The sequence below is a fragment of the Pongo pygmaeus genome, chromosome 3 (assembly GCF_028885625.2).
Source record: "Pongo pygmaeus isolate AG05252 chromosome 3, NHGRI_mPonPyg2-v2.0_pri, whole genome shotgun sequence".
NCBI classification, from domain to species: domain Eukaryota; kingdom Metazoa; phylum Chordata; class Mammalia; order Primates; family Hominidae; genus Pongo; species Pongo pygmaeus.
In genome coordinates, this window is record NC_072376.2 from 41,235,867 (window position 1) to 41,254,418 (window position 18,552).

Below are 18,552 nucleotides of genomic sequence, written 5' to 3' on the forward strand. Positions count from 1 at the left end.
GCCGGACTACATGCCTGTAGTCCCAGCTACTCGGGAGGCTGAGGCAGGAGGATTGCTTGAACCCAGGAGGAAAAGGTTGCAGTGAGCTGAGATAGCACCACTGCAGTCCAGCCTGGGCAACAGAGCAAGACTCCATCTTAAAAAACAAACAAACAAACAAAAACAGAAAACAAAACAAAAAAATGAAGTATGCCTCTTGTACCTCTACCTCTAGGAAGAAAGTCCCATGACTTTCTGGGATCTGGAAGAAGCATGTTCCACACTTTTAAGCCTTATCCCAATTAATTTACAAGTGACACGGAAGGCTGCCAGCTTTTCATAGTTCCCAGGGCAGGAAAGGGTTTCAATAGGCCTGGGGCTCTTGTGCAAGAAGCTCTTCCTTTTGGACTGTCATATCCTGGTAGGTCACATGCCAGAGCCTTCTTGTGTTAAGAAACAATATTCTGTGTGTCTTTTGCATTTCTGCATGTCTTGTGAGCGAAGTGCCATCTGCCCTTTGTTCTGAGCTATCTTTTCAAGGATGTTTTATTTGTATAGCAGTCCATATTTGTATATGGACCAGGAGACAGGTTTTCTTACAGTTTCAGAATAAATAGTATCTTCCTGCAGAACACAGGGCAGTTTTCCTTATAACTTTGGCTGATAGAGATAGCATCTCTCTCTGCAACAAAGAGCAGGCTTGCTTACTGCCCATTATAAAATATTTGAGTTCCCTAAGCTCAGAGTTTATTTACTGTAATGCAATTCACAGTGTAGGCAGGTGTGATGTATCCCTCTTTGCCTCGCCCTATAAGAATTGGGGTTTAGGGAATGAGTACAGAATTTCTGATATTCTGGCTATTGCTATTGCTGTGAGTAATAAACTATTCTTCATCTCTGACTTCTTGATTTCTACCAGCACCCATAAAATGGTGGTAGGCTAACTTGTTGTCTGGCAAGAAGGGTAAAATATCAGACTCTTCACAGTTCTTGACACTATAATGAGAACAGAAGCTGTGTAGAGTTTATGGCAAACTCCAGTAGGAGAATCATAACACAGACTTCTGGACGGGGTGGTGGAGCCAGAGGGATTGATTTTATGGAATTTGCTCACCCAGTTGTGGGGGCTGGCTAATCTGAAATCTAGGAAAGGTTGACAGGCTGGAAACCCAGGGAAGAGATTGTTACAGTCTTCAGTTTGACTTTCATGGGGCAGCAGGCTGAAAACTCAGGCAGGGTCTTAAGATTGATGTTGCAATCTTTTTTAAAATAATAATTTTATTTTTTACTTTTCTGGGTACATAGTAGGTGTATATGTTTACAGAGTACATGAGATGTTTTGATACAGGCATACAATGTGTAATAATTACATCAAGGTCAATGGGATAATCTGGAGGAAGATTCCTTCTTTTTTGGGACACTTCAGTCTATGAGCTTAAGGCCTTTAACTGACTGTGTGAAGACCACACATGATGGAGGGCAATCTGCTTTACTGAAAGTTACTGACTTAAGTGTTAGTCACATCTGAAATACACCATCACAGCAAAACCTAGTGTGGTGTTTGATCAAATAACTGGGCTCCATAGCCTAGCCAAGTTGACACATAAAATTAATTGTCACACCATCCATGCTCCAAAGCTGAGGCCTCCATACTCATTGCCTCTCAGTCCAACTTCTTCAACTTCTCCCCTGCTCAGTCCTGCCTCTCTCACTCCCTCACTCACATTCTTCCTGAGAGCACCCTCCAATAAACCTCCTGCGCCTATATCTCCTTCTGAGAGTCGGTTTTCTTGGAATCCTGACACGAGACAAAGATACGGTAATGAACAAAACATGCTACTCAGAGTTATTACCAAGTCTAAGTCAGAAACTGACTCCCGGGCTGGGCACAGTGGCTCAGCCTGTAATCCCAGCACTTTGGGAAACCAAGGTAGGAGGACTGTTTGAGGCCAGGAGTTCAAGACTGGCCTGGGAAACATAGAGAGACCTTGTCTCTATAAAAAGAGAAAGAAAAAAATTAGCCAGGCATGGCAGCATGTGCCTGTAGTCCCAGCTACTAAGGAGGCTGAGGTGGGAGGATTGCTTGAGACTGGGAGGCCAAGGCTGCAGTGAGCTATAATCAAGCTGTAGTGAGTTAGGACCATACCACTGCAGTCCATCCTTGGCCACCAAGTGAAATCCTGTCTCTAAAAAAACAAAACAAACAAACAAAAAGAGACACTGATTGCTAAAGATTTTGTTGTTAATTTAGTTGTTAAAATATTCAAAATCTGGTCTTCAGATATCTACTACAAAATTTTAAAAAAAGAAAATAAAATATTCAAAATCATACAGTCTGTTTTCTTTGAGAGAAATAAACCCATCTCATTATATGTTGGAAAAAGCCATTTGACTTCAAGAACAAAGCAACTGACCAGTTAAACAGAAAGCAAACGATGGTATGTACCCCCCAAATTTGTACAACTATTATATATCAAGAAAAAAGTAAATAATTTTAAGGAGTACTTAAACAAATAAAAATTAAAATATAGAGACATTTAAAAAATAAATTGTCTGCTTTTTTAAAAAAGAAGAACTCTCAAAAGAAAAACCTCTTATTTGTTTTTCCTTTGTTGCTTTTCTGTCTAAGCAGGAACTGCCCAGTTTTCAAGCTCCAAGCTCAGCCTGTAATCCTTAGCTGTGCACATGTTCTGGGAGTGTGTGCCCACAGACATTCAGCAGATGGTCTCGGCCTGGACATCTGGAAGTCTCATCAGATTACGGAGCACAAATTTGTGATAATAGGTTTAATTCAGTTTTTACTTAACATTTTTTGGCTGGTTTAAAGACCCCGAGGTCAGTATGTAACTTGGCAAGAGTTTTACAAAAATTGTTCCGAATTTACCATCAATGGGCCGATCTTATACAATATTTTGTTTGTGCAACTCAGACCAGCTGGGTAAAAGCTAATGAAAGAAATGCAATTATAAGGGGGTGGGAGGTACATGTAAGGCTTATTAATGCATTAGTCATTCTCTGCAAACCCCTGACCATCCCAGTGTGCTGCTGCATCATGAGCACAAGATAACCTTGGGGAAACATGGCTGTCTTCCTTTATCTTCTGATTCTGGAGTCCAGAATGTGCTTTATTTGGGATAATCAAGGGGCAATACAGCAATAATTATCACCAGATAATTTTGCACTTTTATTAAGAATAGTCTGATATAACCCTTAAGAGAAAAACAGAAATGAGGTAAAGCTTCATCCTACTGCAACACATACAATGTTAAAGGAGAACTTTCTCTCCTTACCATCAAAAATAGCATAAATTGGGTGCTTGCCTGGAAGAGCCTATACCTTTTTCATGTTTCTTTCATAGCATTTAACATTCAATTTTTACTCAAGAAAAATATGTTGAACAGATGGATTTCTTTTTTTTTTTATTTTTTTAAAGATAAGATAAAAATAAGCCAAGAAGAAAAAAGATTAACAACCAATTAAGAAAATGATCAAAGTCGCTAACGGGAAAGAAAAACTGAAAGGCCAATAGACATATAGAAAGGTGTTTGGCCTCAGTATTAATTAGGAAAAACAAATTAAACTACAATGAGAAATCATCTTACACTCTTCAGATTGGAAAAAAAAAAACTTAATGACAATTTCAAAGATTAGCGAGAAGCTTCATACACTTAAGGTGGGACTGTAAAATGGTACAACTATTTGGCTATAGAAGTACCCAGTTAAGTTGAAGATGCACTTATCCTGTGACCCAGCAAGCCCACTCCTAGGCATACACCCTAGACAAGGTTACAAGTTCAGGAATGTTCCTTGCAGCATTGTTGGAAACAGCAAAACAGAAACAAAATTGGAAACACTCTAAGTGTCCATCAGTGAAAGAATGGAGAAGTACATTGTTGCATATTTATACAATGGAATACTATACAGCAGTCAAAATGAATAAATTATAACTATCAATGTAGATAAATCAACAAAAAAAAAAAAGCAAATTGCATAAATCTAGAAAACACCCAAAAAGAGTCTAGAAAGTAATGCTTTAATGATATGGTTTGGCTATGTCCCCACCCAAATCTGATCTTGAACTGTAGCTCCCATAATTCCCACGTGTCCTGGGAGGGACATGGTAGGAATCATGGGGGCAGGTCTTTCCCATACTGTTCTCATGATAGTGAGTAAGTTTCATTAGATCTGAAGATTTTATAAAGGGGAGTTCCCCTGCCGAAGCTCTTTTGCTTGCCACCATGTAAGACATCCCTTTGTTCTTCCTTCGTCTACCACCACAATTTTGAGGCCTCCCCAGCCATGTGGAACTGTGAGTCCACTAAACCTCTTTCCTTTATAAATTACCCAGTCTGGGATATGTCTTTTTTAGCAGCATGAGGACCGACTAATACATGTATTATGTTCATTGATGCAAAATATATGGAAAAATTACTAAAACAAACATGGAAATGATGAACACAATTTGTGTAGTTATCTCTAAGGAGGACAGCAGGGAATGGAAAAAAGGAGGGAATTCAGAGATGGCTTCAACTGTATCTATAATATTTAAGTTTGAAGACAGGGGAGAAAAAATCTGAAGAAAATAAGGCAATAAAACTGGTGTTCACTATATAATTTTCTATTTTTTAGTATGTTTAAAATATATTTTAAAACAATATTTAAAATTTAAAAACCAACATTTATTTTAAAATCTGAGATTAGACATCAGCTTTTTTTTTTATTATTAACTCATTTTTTTCTTTTATTATTATTATTATTATTATTATTATTATTATACTTTAGGTTTTATGGTACATGTGCGCAATGTGCAGGTAAGTTACATATGTATACATGTGCCATGCTGGTGCGCTGCACCCACCAACTCATCATCTAGCATTAGGTATATCTCTCAATGCTATCCCTCCTCCCTCCCCCAACCCCACAACAGTCCCCGAAGTGTGATGTTCCCCTTCCTGTGTCCATGTGTTCTCATTGTTCAATTCCCACCTATGAGTGAGAATATGCGGTGTTTGGTTTTTTGTTCTTGCGATAGTTTACTGAGAATGATGATTTCCAATTTCATCCATGTCCCTACAAAGGACATGAACTCATCATTTTTTATGGCTGCATAGTATTCCATGGTGTATATGTGCCATATTTTCTGAATCCAGTCTATCATTGTTGGACATTTGGGTTGGTTCCAAGTCTTTGCTATTGTGAATAATGCGGCAATAAACATACGTGTGCATGTGTCTTTATAGCAGCATGATTTATAGTCCTTTGGGTATATACCCAGTAATGGGATGGCTGGGTCGAATGGAATTTCTAGTTCTAGACCCCTGAGGAATCGCCACACTGACTTCCACAAGGGTTGAACTAGTTTACAATCCCACCAACAGTGTAAAAGTGTTCCTATTTCTCCACATCCTCTCCAGCACCTGTTGTTTCCTGACTTTTTAATGATTGCCATTCTAACTGGTGTGAGATGGTATCTCATTGTGGTTTTGATTTGCATTTCTCTGATGGCCAGTGATGGTGAGCATTTTTTCATGTGTTTTTTGGCTGCATAAATGTCTTCTTTTGAGAAGTGTCTGTTCATGTCCTTCGCCCACTTTTTGATGGGGTTGTTTGTTTTTTTCTCGTAAATTTGTTGGAGTTCATTGTAGATTCTGGATATTAGCCCTTTGTCAGATGAGTAGGTTGCGAAAATTTTCTCCCATTTTGTAGGTTGCCTGTTCACTCTGATGGTAGTTTCTTTTGCTGTGCAGAAGCTCTTGAGTTTAATTAGATCCCATTTGTCAATTTTGGCTTTTGTTGCCATTGCTTTTGGTGTTTTAGACATGAAGTCCTTGCCCATGCCTATGTCCTGAATGGTAATGCCTAGGTTTTCTTCTAGGGTTTTTATGGTTTTAGGTCTAACATTTAAGTCTTTAATCCATCTTGAATTGATTTTTGTATAAGGTGTAAGGAAGGGATCCAGTTTCAGCCCTCTACATATGGCTAGCCAGTTTTCCCAGCACCATTTATTAAATAGGGAATCCTTTCCCCATTGCTTGTTTTTCTCAGGTTTGTCAAAGATCAGATACTTGTAGATATGTGGCATTATTTCTGACGGCTCTGTTCTGTTCCATTGATCTATATCTCTGTTTTGGTACCAGTACCATGCTGTTTTGGTTACTGTAGCCTTGTAGTATAGTTTGAAGTCAGGTAGTGTGATGCCTCCAGCTTTGTTCTTTTGGCTTAGGATTGACTTGGCGATGCAGGCTCTGTTTTGGTTCCATATGAACTTTAAAGTAGTTTTTTCCAATTCTGTGAAGAAAGTCATTGGTAGCTTGATGGGGATGGCATTGAATCTGTAAATTACCTTGGGAAGGATGGCCATTTTCATGATATTGATTCTTCCTATCCATGAGCATGGAATGTTCTTCCATTTGTTTGTATCCTCTTTTATTTCCTTGAGCAGTGGTTTGTAGTTCTCCTTGAAGAGGTCTTTCACATCCCTTGTAAGTTGGATTCCTAGGTATTTTATTCTCTTTGAAGCAATTGTGAATGGGAGTTCACTCATGATTTGGCTCTCTGTCTGTCTGTTATTGATGTATAAGAATGCTTGTGATTTTTGCACATTGATTTTGTATCCTGAGACTTTGCTGAAGTTGCTTATCAGCTTAAGGAGATTTTGGGCTGAGACAATGGGGTTTTCTAGATATACTATCATGTCATCTGCAAACAGGGACAATTTGACTTCCTCTTTTCCTAATTGAATACCCTTGATTTCCTTCTCCTGCCTAATTGCCCTGGCCAGAACTTCCAACACTATGTTGAATAGAAGTGGTGAGAGAGGGCATCCCTGTCTTGTGCCAGTTTTCAAAGGGAATGCTTCCAGTTTTTGCCCATTCAGTATGATATTGGCTGTGGGTTTGTCATAAATAGCTCTTATTATTTTGAGATATGTCCCATCAATTCCTAATTTATTGAGAGTTTTTAGCATGAAGGGTTGTTGAATTTTGTCAAAGGCCTTTTCTGCATCTATTGAGATAATCATGTGGTTTTTGTCTTTGGTTCTGTTTACATGCTGGATTACATTTATTGATTTGCGTATATTGAACCAGCCTTGCATCCCAGGGATGAAGCCCACTTGATCATGGTGGATAAGCTTTTTGATGTGCTGCTGGATTCTGTTTGCCAGTATTTTATTGAGGATTTTTGCATCAATGTTCATCAAGGATATTGGTCTAAAATTCTCTTTTTTTGTTGTGTCTCTGCCAGGCTTTGGTATCAGGATGATGCTGGCCTCATAAAATGAGTTAGGGAGGATTCCCTCTTTTTCTATTGATTAGAATAGTTTCAGAAGGAATGGTACCAGCTCATCCTTGTACCTCTGGTAGAATTCGGCTGTGAATCCATCTGGTCCTGGACTTTTTTTGGTTGGTAAGCTATTGATTATTGACACAATTTCAGCTCCTGTTATTGGTCTATTCAGAGATTCAACTTCTTCCTGGTTTAGTCTTGGGAGGGTGTATGTGTTGAGGAATTTATCCATTTCTTCTAGATTTTCTAGTTTATTTGCATAGAGGTGTTTGTAATATTCTCTGATCTGTGGGATCAGTGGTGATATCCCCTTTATCATTTTTTATTGCATCGATTTGATTCTTCTCTCTTTTTTTCTTTATTAATCTTGCTAGCGGTCGATCAATTTTGTTGATCCTTTCAAAAAACCAGCTCCTGGATTCATTTATTTTTTGAAGGGTTTTTTGTGTCTCTATTTCCTTCAGTTCTGCTCTGATTTTAGTTATTTCTTGCCTTCTGCTAGCTTTTGAATGTGTTTGCTCTTGCTTTTCTAGTTCTTTTAATTGTGATGTTAGGGTGTCAATTTGGGATCTTTCCTGCTTTCTCTTGTGGGCATTTAGTGCTATAAATTTCCCTCTACACACTGCTTTGAATGCATCCCAGAGATTCTGGTATGTTGTGTCTTGGTTCTCGTTGGTTTCAAAGAACATCTTTATTTCTGCCTTCACTTCGTTATGTACCCAGTAGTCATTCAGGAGCAGGTTGTTCAGTTTCCACGTAGTTGAGCGGTTTTGAGTGAGATTCTTAATCCTGAGTTCTAGCTTGATTGCACTGTGATCTGAGAGATAGTTTGTTACAATTTCTGTTCTTTTACATTTATTGAGGACAGCTTTACTTCCAAGTATATGGTCAATTTTGGAATAGGTGTGGTGTGGTGCTGAAAAAAATGTATATTCTGTTGATTTGGGGTGGAGAGTTCTGTAGATGTCTATTAGGTCCGCTTGGTGCAGAGCTGAGTTCAATTCCTGGGTATCCTTGTTGACTTTCTGTCTCATTGATCTGTCTAATGTTGACAGTGGGGTGTTAAAGTCTCCCATTATTAATGTGTGGGAGTCTAAGTCTCTTTGTAGGTCACTCAGGACTTGCTTTATGAATCTGGGTGCTCCTGTATTGGGTGCATATATATTTAGGATAGTTAGCTCTTCTTGTTGAATTAATCCCTTTACCATTATGTAATGGCCTTCTTTGTCTCTTTTGATCTTTGTTGGTTTAAAGTCTGTTTTATCAGAGACTAGGATTGCAACCCCTGCCTTTTTTTGTTTTCCATTTGCTTGGTAGATCTTCCTCCATCCTTTTATTGTGAGCCTATGTGTGTCTCTGCACGTGAGATGGGTTTCCTGAATACAGCACACTGATGGGTCTTGAGTCTTTATCCAATTTGCCAGTCTGTGTCTTTTAATTGGAGCATTTAGTCCATTTACATTTAAAGTTAATATTGCTATGTGTGAATTTGATCCTGTCATTATGATGTTAGCTGGATATTTTGCTCATTAGTTGATGCAGTCTCTTCCTAGTCTCGATGGTCTTTACATTTCGGTATGATTTTGCAGTGGCTGGTACCGGTTGTGCGTTTCCATGTTTAGCGCTTCCTTCAGGAGCTCTTTTAGGGCAGGCCTGGTGGTGACAAAATCTCTCAGCATTTGCTTGTCTGTAAAGTATTTTATTTCTCCTTCACTTATGAAGCTTAGTTTGGCAGGATATGAAATTCTGGGTTGAAAATTCTTTTCTTTAAGAATGTTGAATATTGGCCCCCACTCTCTTCTGGCTTGTAGGGTTTCTGCCGAGAGATCTGCTGTTAGTCTGATGGGCTTCCCTTTGATGGTAACCCAACCTTTCTCTCTGGCTGCCCTTAACATTTTTTCCTTCATTTCAACTTTGGTGAATCTGACAATTATGTGTCTTGGAGTTGCTCTTCTCGAGGAGTATCTTTGTGGCGTTCTCTGTATTTCTTGAATCTGAATGTTGGCCTGCCTTGCTAGATTGGGGAAGTTCTCCTGGATAATATCCTGCAGAGTGTTTTCCAACTTGTTTCCATTCTCCCCGTCACTTTCAGGTACACCAATCAGACGTAGATTTGGTCTTTTCACATAGTCCCACATTTCTTGGAGGCTTTGCTCGTTTCTTTTTATTCTTTTTTCTCTAAACTTCCCTTCTCGCTTCATTTCATTCATTTCATCTTCCAGGGCTGATACCCTTTCTTCCATTTGATCGCATCGGCTCCTGAGGCTTCTGCATTCTTCACGTAGTTCTGGATCCTTGGTTTTCAGCTCCATCAGCTCCTTTAAGCACTTCTCTGTATTGGTTATTCTAGTTATACATTCTTCTAAATTTTTTTCAAAGTTTTCAACTTCTTTGCCTTTGGTTTGAATATCATCCCGTAGCTCGGGGTAATTTGATCGTCTGAAGCCTTCTTCTCTCAGCTCGTCAAAGTCATTCTCCGTCCAGCTTTGTTCCGTTGCTGGTGAGGAACTGCGTTCCTTTGGAGGAGGAGAGGTACTCTGGTTTTTAGAGTTTCCAGTTTTTCTGCTCTGTTTTTTCCCCATCTTTGTGGTTTTATCTACTTTTGGTCTTTGATGATGGTGATGTACAGATGGGTTTTTGGTGTGGATGTCCTTTCTGTCAGTTTTCCTTCTAACAGACAGAACCCTCAGCTGCAGGTCTGTTGGAGTACCTGGCCGGCCGTGTGAGGTGTCAGTCTGCCCCTGCTGGGGGGTGCCTCCCAGTTAGGCTGCTCGGGGGTCAGGGGTCAGGGACCCACTTGAGGAGGCAGTCAGCCGGTTCTCAGATCTCCAGCTGCGTGCTGGGAGAACCACTGCTCTCCTCACAGCTGTCAGACAGGGACATTTAAGACTGCAGAGGTTACTGCTGTCTTTTTGTTTGTCTGTGCCCTGCCCCCAGAGGTGGAGCCTACAGAGGCAGGCAGGCCTCCTTGAGCTGTGGTGGGCTCCACCCAGTTCAAGCTTCCAGGCTGCTTTGTTTACCTAAGCGAGCCTGGGCAATGGCGGGCGCCCCTCCCCCAGCCTCGCTGCCGACTTGCTGTTTGATCTCAGACTGCTGTGCTAGCAATCAGCGAGACTCCGTGGGCGTAGGACCCTCTGAGCCAGGTGCGGGCTATACTCTCCTGGGGCACCGTTTCCTAAGCCCATCGGAAAAGCACAGTATTCGGGTGGGAGTGGCCCGATTTTCCAGGTGCCGTCTGTCACCCCTGGAAGGGGAACTCCCTGACCCCTTGCGCTTCCCGAGTGAGGCAATGCCTCGCCCCTGCTTCGGCTGGCGCACGGTGCGCTCACCCACTGACCTGCGCCCACTGTCTGGCACTCCCTAGTGAGATGAACACGGTACCTCAGATGGAAATGCAGAAATCACCCGTCTTCTGCGTCGCTCGCGCTGGGAGCTGTAGACCGGAGCTGTTCCTATTCGGCCATCTTGGCTCCTCCCCCGACATCAGCTCTCTTGAACTATATTATTTCAACAACCTAAATGGGGAAGACATGAGCTCACACCAACAATAGCCCTAACCCAGGCCTAACTCTGGATGGTGTTCCAGCAAGCAGCGCTCCCAGCTGCCTGTTTTCCAGATTTCCAATAACAATTTGCCGAAGATGGCATGATTTGTTTAAGAGAGCTGAGCTTGTGTTCTTCCTGCGAGTGTGCCCCATTGCCATTAATTTCATTGCCTGCACAAATAAAAAATTGAAGCTGCCTCTTCGATTGGCTTAGCTGGAAAATTCTATATTGCTAGAAATTCCACCAACTAACCACATCTGATCTTCAATAATGCCAAGTAAAGTAGATGTTTTTAGTTGGAGTCATTTTCACCCCCTGGAGCTAAAACAAACTGATTTGTAATTTTTTTATTTTATTTATTTATTTATTTATTTATTTTTGAGACAGGGTCTCCCTCTGTCACCCAGGCTGGAATGCATGGCTCACGGCAACCTTGATTTTCTGGGCTCAAGTGATCCTCCCACCTCAGTCTCCTAAGGAGCCGAGACTACAGGCACATGCCACCATGCCTGAGCAATTTTTGTATTTTTTGTAGAGATGGGATTTCACCATATTGCCCAAGCTGGTCTCAAACTCCTGAGCACAAGAAGTCCTCATATCTAGACTTCCCAAAGTGCTGGAATTACCGGCATGAGCCACCACATCCAGCCAGGATTATCTTTTTCCAAGTTTTTTCTATGCATAAAAGATACTCAGTCGGGCGTGGTGGCTCACGCCTGTAATCTCAGCACTTTGGGAGGCTGAGGTGGGTGGATCACCTGAGGTCAGGAGTTCAAGACCAGCCTAACCCCGTCTCTAGTAAAAATACAAAAATTAGCCAGGCTTGGTGGCAGGTGCCTGTAATCCCAGCTACTCGGGATGCTGAGGCAGAGAGAATTGCTTAAAACCCAGGAGGCGGAGCTTGCAGTGAGCTGAGATTGAGCCACTGCACTCCAGCCTGGGCGACAGAGAGAGACTCCGTCACAAAAAAAAAAAAAAAAAAAGGTACTTTACACATATACACATACAAACACACAATTGGAATCAGTGTGTATCTACTGTTTTGTATTTTTCTCACTCAGCAACATATTCCATTTTGTTATTTATCTGGAGCATCACCTTTTAATGACGCACACAGTATTCCCTTATATAGAGATTCCATAATTTATTTAAGGAATTCTTTCATTGAAGGGCATTTACATATTGCCAGACTGCCATTCCTGAAAGCCTGAACCAATTTAGGTCCCTATCAGCCCTATCAGCAGTATATGAGAATGTCCATGTCCCTGTTCCCTTAACAACATTGCTGACTAAGTGTTTCTTCCTCCTCCACAGAAAAATAATAGGAGATTCTCATTATGACACATGATTTGGAGAAGGGGATTTACTGAGTGAACAACACTTAAAAATGTGTACTGTTTAATTACCACAGAATTTTTATGCAGTTTATTTCTACTCAGTGCAAGGTATTAGAAGAGGAATTGTTGTTGTAAAATTTCAGAATAATGTTTCTTTAGTTAAACACTCAACTTCTGCTATGTAGCTCCCTGAGGCCAGAGATAATGCCCTATTTATCATTGCATCTCAAGGATCTCACACATAAAAGGCTTTCAATACATGTCTATCAAAGTAATGAATACAACAATGCTAAATCCATGCCAACCAAATGGTCATGCCTTGCAAATCACTTAAGTTAAAGCAGTTTCCAAAATAAGATGAAAGTTGAATCCAACTTTTTTAGTTTAAAAACTTCAGTTCTCCATCTCATCTTAACTGTTGTATGTATTCTTGGATACCAGACCCTGACTGTACCTATGCTGGATGGTAGGAAAACATAAGAGAAAAATAATAGGAAAATATCTCTGTGTGCCATGGAAATATGCTTTGTCTAGCAGTATAACTAGCCAACGGACTAGCAGCATTGTCAAATGTCTTGGGCTATTGCACTAGGTTTTTGGTTTATACAATAATATTCATCTCTATAGTAGTGAGAGAAGATTATTTCAGCAGCCAGGATAGATTGCAATGGAGAAGGCTGGGCACAGTGGCTCACACTTGTAATCCCAGAATTTTGGGAGGCTGAGGCAGGCAGATCACCTGAGGCCAGGAGTTCGAGACCAGCCTGGTCAACATGGTGAAACCCCGTCTCTACTAAAAATACAAAAATTAGCTGGGCGTGGTGGCATGCACCTGTAATCCCAGCTACTTGAGAGGCTGAGGCAGGAGAATTGTTTGAGCCCAGGAGGCGGAGTTTGCAGTGAGCCAAGATCAGGCCACTGCACTCCAGCCTGGGTGACAGAGTGAGATTCCGTCGCAAAAACATAAAAATAAAAAACAATGGAGAAAGTCCCAAAGCACTGGCTTCACGCTCTTAGGCTGCCTGAGAGGCAGTGAGAGGCTCCAACTTCTGCAAGTCAGCCTCAGCCACGTGCCAGATCAAGAATGGTGCTGTGTCTTCCAGCAAATGACAGACGAGCACAATTCCAGGAATTTCTTTTTCGGCAGATTTGTAATAAGCTCCACAATTGGTGTTCTATAGCAAGACATATTTTTAGATTCAACTTTCAACTCTGGTCACCCAGAGCTGGGGCTCTGGACATTGTCCTCTGCATCCTCTTTCCCCGGGATTGCTCAAATTGCAGAGGAGGGGGTCATGACCCCTGTAGGGTCACAGAGAGCAAAACAGCCAAGCATCAAGTGGAGTTTTCTTGAAGCTGCTGGGAAGGGAAATTGTCTTCTGTCAGTGGCCTCATTGCCATCAAAACTGCTTTCCCCATTGCCGCTCCATCTATCAGTCATGACAGCTTCTTCTGGTTTAAAATGTACTAAGTGCCAGGCACCATCTAGGTGCTTTACTTTCCAGTTCTTGCTCACATTTTTCACATTTTTCACATCGTGCACACAGGAAATGATACTATTTGTGCACCCAGTACACAACCAAGGCTGCTTGTGGCAGGAGGCCACTGGCTGAGGATCTGGAAAGCCCGAAGCCTCACCCAGTTGCTCTGTGGGCTGAGAAATATACTATCACAACATATAGATAATCTATCTGTGACATGCCATTGGAAAACTGCTTTATAGGGATTATCTCATTTAATAAATACAAATGTGTGGGTTATGTGACTCATATTTATAAATGAGTCACAGAAAGGCTAAGCACCTTGCCTATGGTCACATAGCTAGTTAGGAATCCAAACTGTAGTGTAGACTGTAATGGATGTTTCAGTCTGTATTTGGATGTTACCTGTAGCATACCCACTAAGATTCCATTGACTAAAGCAAATTATATGTATTACTTGTTCACAAGTATTAATATTTATTCTTTTCCCACCCTTACAATGCTTACCTGTAAGATGGAAAAAAACTTCCACTGACTTTGAGAGTTATTACAGCATAAGCTGACCTATACACCAGGTCTATCTGCCTCCCCTGTCCAGGTACTTTCCATTTTGCTGTATTGCCTCTCATCTCCAGCCTTTCAAGGAGTTCTACCCATCCGCCTGTTTTCCTGGTATTTTAATTTTTCATATTCATGGTAAAAATAGTAGAACTTCTCTTTTCTTTTATCTGTAAAAGAAAGATGAAAATACTTCCATCTTACAGGTAAGCATTGCAAGGGCAAGAAAGGAATAAATACTTGTGAACAAATAATACATATAATTTCCTTTAGTCAGTGGAATGTTAGTGGGTATGCTCCAGGTAACATCCAAATACAGGCTCTAAATGCGCTGACATGATATTGCTTGACTTCGTGAGCTCCCACCATCTGCGGTGAGAATGTGCCTTAGATAGAGGTACCAGAATGAAGATCTGTGCAGCAAAAGTGAAGAAAGTGAAAAGTGCTTGCAGAGCCAAGCAAAGCTACAGCCAACTCACAGATCTGGGAGTAAGAAGTATTGTTGTAAACCATTGACTTTGAGAGTTATTACAGCATAAGCTGACTAATACACTAGGTCTGTCTGCTTCCCCCATCCAGGTACTTTCCATTTTGCTGTATTCCTTCTCATCACCAGTCCTTCAAGGAGATCTACCCATCAGTCTGTTTTCCCGGCATTTTAATTTTTTATGTTAATGATAAAAATCGTTGAACTTTTCTTTTTGTCTTTTTAAATTTTTTTAATAAAAAATTGTATTTACTTAGAAGCATTCAGAGTATCAACAAAAGAGCTGCAACTGTTTTTTCAATTACAAAATGGTATTCAGTTAACAGAACAACAATGGTTTTCTACAAGCTGCATCAGAGACAGCTGAAGATGAAAAAAACGACCATCCTCATATATAACTAATTTGTGCTGTGGACCAACAAGAACCTGCTTTAAATTTCCATGGCAATTTACAACCCCCATACTTTACTAGGAAAGGTTAGTGGCTATTGAAAATGCCACCAGGTCAGGACTATCTAAAGACACATTTAGTAGGGTGTTAACTATGCAAGAAAAAAACACTGTACAGTTTAAAAACAAATCTTACACAGCCTTACTTTTCTATTTTTTTTTTTTCTTTAAAAGGTGTGAGTTGTGTACTGGAGGATTAAATGCTTTATAGACAAGAAAAAAAAAACTGCACTAGAACCAACTTAGTCACCATTGCTTTCTTCTTCATCTTTACCTCCTCATTTTCTTCCTCCTCCTCATCCTCTTCATCTTCCTCCTCTTCCTTTTTCTTGCTTTTTTCAGCCTTGATGGCTCCCTTTTTTGCTGCATCAGGCTTTCCTACAGCTCAACACACAGCAATACGCTTTCCTATTTTTCCTTCATTCAGCTTCACAGCCTTTTTTTTTTTTTTTTTTTTTTTTTGAGACTGAGTCTTGCTCTTTTGCCCAGGCTGGAGTGCAGTGGCGTGATCTTGGCTCACTGCAACCGCCGCCTCCCAGGTTCAAGCGATTCTCCTGCCTCAGCCTCCCAAGTAGCTGGGATTATAGGCACCCGCCACCACGCCTGGCTAATTTTTGTATTTTTAGTAGAGACGGGGTTTCACCATGTTGGCCACCCGCCTCAGCCTCCCAAAGTGCTGGGATTACAGGTATGAGCTACCGCGCCCGGCCACACAGCCTTCTTTTCATAAGGTTGCTTGTCATCTGCAGCAGTGTTATTCCACATTTCTCCCAGTTTCTTCACAACATCACAGTGTATAGGCTGGGATGTTCTCCTTTATTTTTTGGGCAATACTCAGAACAGAACAAGAAAAAGGCCAAATGAGGCCTCTTGGGTGCACTGGGATCCTTGAACTTCTTTTTTGTCTTCCCTTTAGGAGGGATATAGGTTTTCTTATTTTTTTCTTTTTTTTTTTTTTTGTTTGCTTTTTGGTTGATAATAAGTTCTTTTTTCCTTTTTTTAAAAAAACTTTTAAGTTCAGGGATACATGTGCAAGTTTGTTATATAGGTGAACCTGTGTCATGGGTGTTTGTTATACGAATTAAAATCTCAACATCACTGATCATTAGAGAAATGCATATCAAAACCACAGTGAGATACCATCTCACAACAGTCAGAAAGCTATTAACAAAAAGTCAAAAAATAGGCTGGACATGGTGGCTCATGCCTGTAATCCCAGCACTTTGGGAAACCGAGGTGGGCAGATCACTTGAGGTCAGGAGTTTGAGACTGGCCTGGCCAACATGGCGAAACTGTGTCTCTACTAAAAATATAAAAATTAACTGGGCATGGTAGTGGGTGCCTGTAATCCCAGCTATTCCAGAGGCTGAGGCAGGAGAATGGCTTGAACCTGGGAGGTGAATATTGCAGTGAGCCAAGATCAAGCCACTGCACTCCAGTCTGGGTGAAAAGAGAGAGACTCTGTCTCAAAAAAAAAGAAAAAAGTCAAAAAATAATAGTTGCTGGCAAGGTTGCAGAGAAAAAGGAATGCTTGCACACTGTTGGTGGAAGTGTAAATTCATTCAACCATTGTGGAAAGCAGTGTAATGATTCCTCAAAGACCTAAAACAGAAACACCATTTGACCCAGCAATCTCATTACGGAGTATATACCCAAAGGAATATAAATCATTCTATCATAAAGACACGTGCACATTTGTGTTCATCAAGGCACTCTTCACAATAGCAAAGACATGAAATCCACCTAAATGTCCATCAATGGTAGAGTGGATAAAGAAAATATGGTACGTATACACCATGGAATACTATGCAGCCATAAAAAAGAATGAGAGCATGTTCTTTCAGGAAGATGGATGGATATAGATTTTCATTTCTCTTTCATAATGGCCTTGCCTGCTTTTGCCATATCTTCAACTTTTCCTTTCTTTTTAGCAGACATGTTCTTTCACCTCTCTGAACATGTCTTAGAAAATTCTGAGAAGCTGACTGAAGCATCTGGGTGCTTCATCTTGGGCTCCTCCTGACAAGTTTGCACAGGGAGAGCATATTATGACATTTTTACTCTTAGCTTCTTAGCATCTATTTGGCCCATGTTTAGTTATTTTTCCTCAGTGAAGCACAGAGTCCCCAGTGCCCATCCAGTTCTCATTTGCCCCAACGCTGTCTTTATGGAGCTCAATAGACTGCAATGGCTCTTGTCCTTTTTTTTCAGTTGTGATACAAGGCCCTCAGAACATGAAAGTAATAAGAATTATCCCCTGCAATTGAACAATAATGTATACACTTTCCAGAACCCATTCACCGTGTTAGCGTAGACAGGACATTCCTTCCACAAGATTCCTGCCACAAGATTACCCAATGCCTGTTTACAGAATGGAATAATCGATCAATATTCACTTTGCTTAAGAGAAAACAAAAGACTCAGAGATTAATGATTATAACCATGGTGATCTTTAGGTTTGTTGTTTAGCCATGGGCCCATTTCTGTGCTAAATGGTGCCATTTAATCCCTACAACTATCCTGAGAGGGAGATGTTCCAGAGACCACTAGTTGTGCCCCAATAACCATTCTCCCTGTCTTGCTTTAGCAACAGAAACCTAGAATTAGACACACACTACATTTCCCATGCTCCTTTGCAGTTAGGTGTGGCCATGTGGCTAAGGTGGATTTGAATACTTCCAAGCCAAGCCCTTAAAGGAAAAGCAGTGTGTCTTTTCTTTTCTTTTCCCTTTCCTTCTTCCCTCTGTCTGGAATCAGACATCATGACAGTAACTGAAACTGCCATTTTAACATGAGAGGGAAGCCGAGTAGTGCAGAGGATGAATAAAAAACAACATAGAAGCTAGGTCCCTGACACTGTGGAACCACCATACTAGCCCTGGACCACCTACCTAACTTTTACATGAAAGAGAACTAAAACTGTATCTTTTTATGTCACTCTATTTTGAGGTCTCTTTCTCTTTCTCTCTCTTTTAACAGCAACCTAATTTTATCCTAACTAACGCCATAGGTATTACCACCTTTTTCAGATGGGGAAGTCAAAGTTCAGATTGCTTAACTTACCAGAAGTTCTCACAATGGGTAGGCAGGAGAGCCAGGACTTGGATCATGGTCTGACTGATGCCCCAAACCTGTGTCTTCCCCATTGTGCTCACCAGCCTCCAAGGTCAGGCCTTAAACCAGCTGCTCAATTTTCTCCTGCCTCCATTGCTAAGGTTTCAATTACAAATGTTGTGTTACAGAACGTAACATTCTCTTTCCCATGAGGAAGATCTGGTAGATCTGAAGAAGATTCAGATCATGCTAGAGATCTTCAGAAAAATAGTCAACGACTTCCACAGCCAGGATGTTGCAAGAGAATGAATGAAACAGTCTACATCACGTGCAGACTAAAGTGAGGTGAGGGCCCCCAGTGATCTTTTTGATG

The 18,552-nt window shown here is 40.9% G+C and overlaps 1 pseudogene; it reads right to left on the minus strand.

Annotated features, from left to right (window-relative positions):
* Window positions 1-13,162: 13,162 nt before the first annotated feature.
* On the minus strand, window positions 13,163-17,216 carry LOC129034528 (high mobility group protein B1-like; annotated as a pseudogene).
* Window positions 17,217-18,552: the final 1,336 nt, after the last annotated feature.